This window comes from Serinus canaria, chromosome 26 (assembly GCF_022539315.1).
Source record: "Serinus canaria isolate serCan28SL12 chromosome 26, serCan2020, whole genome shotgun sequence".
Taxonomy (NCBI): Eukaryota; Metazoa; Chordata; class Aves; order Passeriformes; family Fringillidae; genus Serinus; species Serinus canaria.
Genome location: NC_066339.1, coordinates 1,539,045 through 1,545,044, shown reverse-complemented (window position 1 = coordinate 1,545,044; position 6,000 = coordinate 1,539,045).

Below are 6,000 nucleotides of genomic sequence, written 5' to 3'. Positions count from 1 at the left end.
GTGCCATGGGGACACTGATGGGCACCCCCAGTGTGGGATCAGTGCCATGGGGACACTGATGGGCACCCCCAGGCTGTGGGATCAGTGCCATGGGGACGCTGATGGGCACCCCCAGTGTGGGATCAGTGCCATGGGGACACTGATGGGCACCCCCAGTGTGGGATCAGTGCCATGGGGACACTGATGGGCACCCCCAGGCTGTGGGATCAGTGCCATGGGGACACTGATGGGCACCCCAGGCTGTGGGATCAGTGCTGGGAACTGATGGCACCCCCAGTGTGGGATCAGTGCCATGGGGACACTGATGGGCACCCCCAGTGTGGGATCAGTGCCATGGGGACACTGATGGGCACCCCCAGTGTGGTGGGGCAGGCTCAGCTTTGTGCCCTCGTGACACAGGGCTGGCACAGACATTGGGCTGGCCTCAATGTCCTTTCTAGGAAGGACAAATGACAGAAATCCACAGGGGGTGTGGTCCCTGAGGGACCCTCAGTGGTGTCTGCAGCCCTCCAGCAGCAGCCTGAGCCCTGGCCCAGCTGCACCCGTCTGTGTTTACTGTGTCCCCTCCCTGCCCTCTCCCTCCTTTCCTGGGCAAACAGGCGTGTACCAGCGCGGTTATTGCCCTGCTCCCGCAGCCCCGCTGTTTGCTGGAAACAAAGGGGAACGTTTTCCTCCTCCCACGAGCTCTTTGTGCCCCACGTGCCCTGACTCTCTCCAGCAGGAGAGGTGCCAGGAGATGACAGCTCACACAGGAGTGGGGGGTCTAGAGCAGTGTCCCCTCTGCCACCTCTGCAGGGCCACCAGGACAGGTCTGCTGCCGCTGTGTGTCACACAGGGCTCGTGCAGCCCTGACAGCTTACCAGAGCTCTCCAGAAGGGGTTCTGACATTGATTTTGAGTTAAGAATAAAAGATGTTTTCATTGACAGAGCAGGGCTGAAGAGTCTGAGCCCTGCAGGGCCCTGGGAGAGCTGAGCTGTGCTGGGTCTGCTTTCACTGCCAGGGGCTGATGAGGGACTCTGCCAAGGGCAGAGGGCCGGGCACCTCTGGCATCCCCAGAGCTCGCCGTGAGGATGTTCTGTGACATGATGGAGAGGAGCCTGAGGTCATGGACAAGAGCCTCAGGGACAGGGTGACAGGGTGCTGCATGCCTGGGGGACAGGGCAGCTTGTCCCTGCTGCCCTCCCAGCCTAAGGCAAGCAGCTCAGCATCAGTGGAAAAGTCAGCTCCTGGCAAAGATGCTCCTCATCCTGCACTCGAGCAGCTCCATCTGCCCTCAGGGGACCCATCCCACTGCCCATCTACTGCCCATCCCCACTGCCATCCTCTGCCCATCCCCACTGCCATCCTCTGCCCATCCCCTACCCATCCCCACTGCCCATCCTCTGCCCATCCCTTGCCCATCCCCACTGCCCATCCCCACTGCCATCCTCTGCCCATCCCCACTGCCATCCTCTGCCCATCCCCTACCCATCCCCACTGCCCATCCTCTGCCCATCCCTTGCCCATCCCCACTGCCCATCCCCACTGCCATTCTCTGCCCATCCCCTGCCCATCCCCACTGCCATCCTCTGCCCATCCCCTGCCCATCTCAGCACCAGCATTACCCTTGCAGTCACTGCTACCTTACTGCTGCCCAGTCTTTCAAGCTCTCTCCATCTCAGCCATTCTTCTGGGCTTGGATTGGAGCAAATGGCCTGGAGAAACTCTCTTTTCCCCAGAAATTCCCAGGAGAAACTCTCCTTTCCCCCAGAAACTCCCAGCTTAGTGGGCAGTGGCAGAGAGACCACGCAGAGCTCACCCCACTGGGCTCCTCCAGGAGGGAGATGCTGGAGCAGGAGAGCACAGGGGCATCCTGCAGGGCAAGGAGGGACCCTGCGAAACTCCTCAGAGAGTTGGGGGTCCCAGCAGTGCCCACCCACTGCCCCTGGTGTTCTGGTGCTGTACCCCATTATGCTCCCCACCATGGATCAGATGTGTGTCCCTGTTCCACCCCCCCAGCGCCTGGGGAGCTGTGGGGGTGCATGGGCATGGGGTGAAACAGATTCCCAGGTGGGTTTACAGATTCCCAGGTGATTTTACAGATTCCCAGATGGGTTTACAGATTCCCAGGTGGTTTTACACCTGCTCTTGGCTTCAGCAGAGCTCTCCTGTCCCTGAGGAACAGCTGTGAAGAGCCCCAGGATGGGGCAGCCTGTTGGTGTGCTGCAGTGCAGGCTCAGGAACACTCCTGACCCATGTCCCTCTTCCCTCAGAGAGTTTGGAATGTGTTCCTGGGTTTGGAATGTCCTACTGGGGGTGTCCCTGTGGGCCACAACCTGGGGGGATGTCTGTAATGTATGATTTTTATGCAGACTTGTCCAAAACACAGAGGGCTGAATGACATTCCTGGAAGGGGGGATGGAGGAAAAAACCTCTCCTGGGTCCCAGTGGAATATTTGGACTCTGGTGAGGCACCTCCCAGGAGACATCTGCAAAACACACACTCATCTCCCAGGAAACACTCTCACCCTGTGTGAATTCAGGCTGGAGAAGATAAATGTGCCATTCCCAGGCAGTGTCCAGGGCTGCTGTCTGGGCCAGTCTGGTGACAGCCAGGGACCCTCACTCTGAGCTTCTGGAAACAGGGAGGGAAGGAAGAGGAGGATCTCAAAGAGGCAGCTTGGACAGTGATTCCGTGGGCTACAGAGCCAGCCTGAGGTCAGCCAGTGTCACCTTGCCCCAGTGACCCCTCCTGTTGTCTCCAGGCAGCTCCGTGACAATGCCTGGCCCTTGTGCAATGCCACGGAATGAAACTAAAAATAGCTCAGCTCCTTCAGAGCACCTGGCTCCAGCACCTGCCAGGAGCTGTGCTCCAAGGGCTCCCTCCTCCGAGCTGATGTGGCACTGAGCAAGGGAGGGACCTGCTCATCCTGCTCCTCTCCTGCCCTGGCCTTGCCTGGCCCCTGCTCATCCCCTGCTCAGCAATCTGGGGCATGTTGGGTGCTGGGGGATGTTGGGTGGGTGCTGGGGGATGTTAGGGTGCTGCTGGAGATTTTGGGGGGAAGTTGGGCGATGTTGGAGGGTGTTCAGGGGTGTTGGGGGCTGCCAAGCTGCCCATCCTGGCCCCTGGCACAGGGTGGGGTTCTGCCCAGGCCTTGCCAAGGCGCCATCACCCCCGAGCCTGATGTGGGCACTGGTGCCCCCATCTCTCCTGCCTGAGCTTTGCAGAGGGAGCTGGGGTCAGCTCTGGGGGTTTGCTGAGGAGCAAGGTCAAGTGATTCATCCTTCAGTTAACCCATTCTGTGCTTGGCTGGCCAAGCTGCCCATGCCCTGCCTCTGCTGGCACCCCCACCCCAGGCACACCTCTGTGCCCCATTCCAGCTGGACACAGTTCAGCTCTTTGGGGCAATTTTTCTCTGCTAAGGAAGGTAATTGGATCATTTCAGGTATAGGGCAGTGGATCAAGACCAGAACAATCTTGAACACTGAGGTGGTCACGTGAACTTTTACAGATTCCCTGGAGTCCTTGCAGGCTGTTGCCTTTGAGTCAGGAGTGAGGATAGTGACACACTCCATCCACAATCAGAAGGCTAAAAAAACATCTTTATTACAGTCTCATGATATTTATAACCAACTTTGTTCACCCAGAACCTGGCTGCTTCTCAATAACACCTGTAACCCAGTTGGTTAATTAAGGAACCACCCTTTGGTAAACTCCTTACAAGAAAAACAACTTCTTCAAAACACCAGCTGCAGATTGCTTACCATTTGTTTACCATTCTTTCTCTCTGCTTCCCTAAAACTTCCCAGTCCAATTCATGGGAAAGCTTATCTGGCTTTCTCTGTGACCAGACTGTCAAATCCACAAGCACCTAAAACTCACAGGAGTCCTGTGAGATCCTTGCCTGTCAGGGAGCTCAGGCTGAGCTGTTCTTCCTCAGGCCAGTGACCCCTCTGAGGCTGCAGTGCCTCCCTCACACAGACCAGACCTTGGGCATTGCCAGTCTGCTCCTCTAGAGCCCAGCAGGAGCCAAAATCCTCCTTTTCTCATGGGAATTTCCAAATGGTGCTCAAAACTCAGAGCATTGTTGAGAGTCAGAGAGCAGCACGTGGCTGCAGAAGCAGGGTGAGTGATGCCTGGTGAAGGCTGACCTAGAACAGAGACTGGACAGAGCTAAAGAATAAAGCAGGGATTTATTAGGAGGCCTCAGTGGATCCACCTTGGGCAGCACAAGAGCCCAGCCAGGGCTGCACCCCAAAATGATCACAAAATGCAAGACCACTCATGGGGTCTCTCACTTTTATCAGTTCTTGGAGTTAGTTGTCCAATTCCAGCTTTAGTTCATGCAGTCCCACCCTGCTTGTTTTTCTCTCTTCAGCCCACGTTGTTTGTGCTCCTGGGCTGAGAGTTGGATCATTTGTCCTTGGTCCCCAGCTGGAGCAGGAATTGTTTTGTCTCCCTACTCTGTGCAGAGAGCTCTCCATCCCCTGATGTGAGCCCAGACCCACTCAGTAAGCAGCACAGAATGTGAAAAATAGAAAAGCCAAAACCTGAGGCATCATGAGAAGGGAGAGACCTCAGGCACAGCTGAGCCCAGCCAGGCTCTGTGGCCCTGGCTGACCCTCACTGTGACACTCTGAGGGACAGCTCAGGGCAGGGGTGATGAGGGGTTTGTGCTTCACTGAGCCCACTGGTTTGGGAGCACTCACTCCTTCTGCCCCCCAGCCCCAGAGTCTGTGTCAGCCCAGCTGTGGTGGCCCAGCACCAAGTGCCAGCTGAGCACAGTGTGGCTGTGAGGAGAGCAGAAGGCTCCACCACCAAAACTCTGTCAGCAATGTCCCACATTCCCACATCCCACCATAAACCCAGGTCACAACACCCTGTGCACCACCCCTGGCACCCCTTGCAGCCCTGTCCTGCCCACCTGGGGCACACCCTCCCCTCAAGGAGCATCCTTGGAGCCTCAGGGCTCATTCCCTGCCCTGCCTTCAGTGCCATTGTCTGTCCCAGCTCCCAAGGACACAGCAGGAGGCCCGTGTCCCCATGCCCTGGGATGGCAGCCCATTGTCCCTTCTGGCTCAGGCAGGGGTGGGCAGTGCTGGACAGATGTGGCAGGGGGTTGAGTTTTTATCTTCTTTTTTCCAGGGCTGGGATTAAATGTGTGAGATGGTATTTCTTGTTGGGACTCAGATGTTTATTAGCTCTTATCTCTGTCACAGCCTCACAAACCCTGAGTTCTACAGCACTTCACTCTAACAAACTAAAAATGGAGCCCTGTCTCTCTCTCTACAAGGCCTTTTAAGGATAAACTGTCCAATTAAGAAGTGACACCGGTTGCCCTGTTCTTCTAAGTTCTTCTAAGCCTTCTGACATTTACATTCTTGTAAAAAACTTTCTCACGCATTTTTATGTAAATAATTGTTTTACATTCTTTTTTGGAGGAGGAGAAATTTGATGGGCTGTTGGTTTGTCCAGTGTCATTGGAGAGGTGGCACTGTCACCCTCCAATCCACTCTCACTTTTGGAAATCTATAAATGTTGGAGTGAGAATTTAAACTTCCCTTCGTTTTACCTTGGAGGTTCCAGCATGTGTGTAATTTTATTTTGTGTCCTATAGTGCAGACACCTAAATTATTTTCACTTTTAACCCAATAAACACCCACCCATGCCCTGCAATGTGAACTTTTATATCCAATTACACAAAACCACCCAAACCCATGGAGAAGAAGGTGAAGAAGAAGGAGCAGCCTCTGCCTTAAAACCTCCATCTGGCTTTACCTATATTACTACATTCTAAAGCCTTAAACTCTAATTTTTCCACTCTGTGATATTACACATTTCTATTCAAACTCCGCACCCACAATCCCAGTTCTGTCATTCCATTTTGGAAGCTTCTCCACAGCCTCAGGTCAGTGCAGTGTTCTCCTGGGGGTCAGTGCCTGTCAGCACAGAAAGTTTCAAATTCTCAATAAGCAGGGGGTCCCAGGAAGGGAAAAGATGGGGTTTGCTGGCTGCAGGT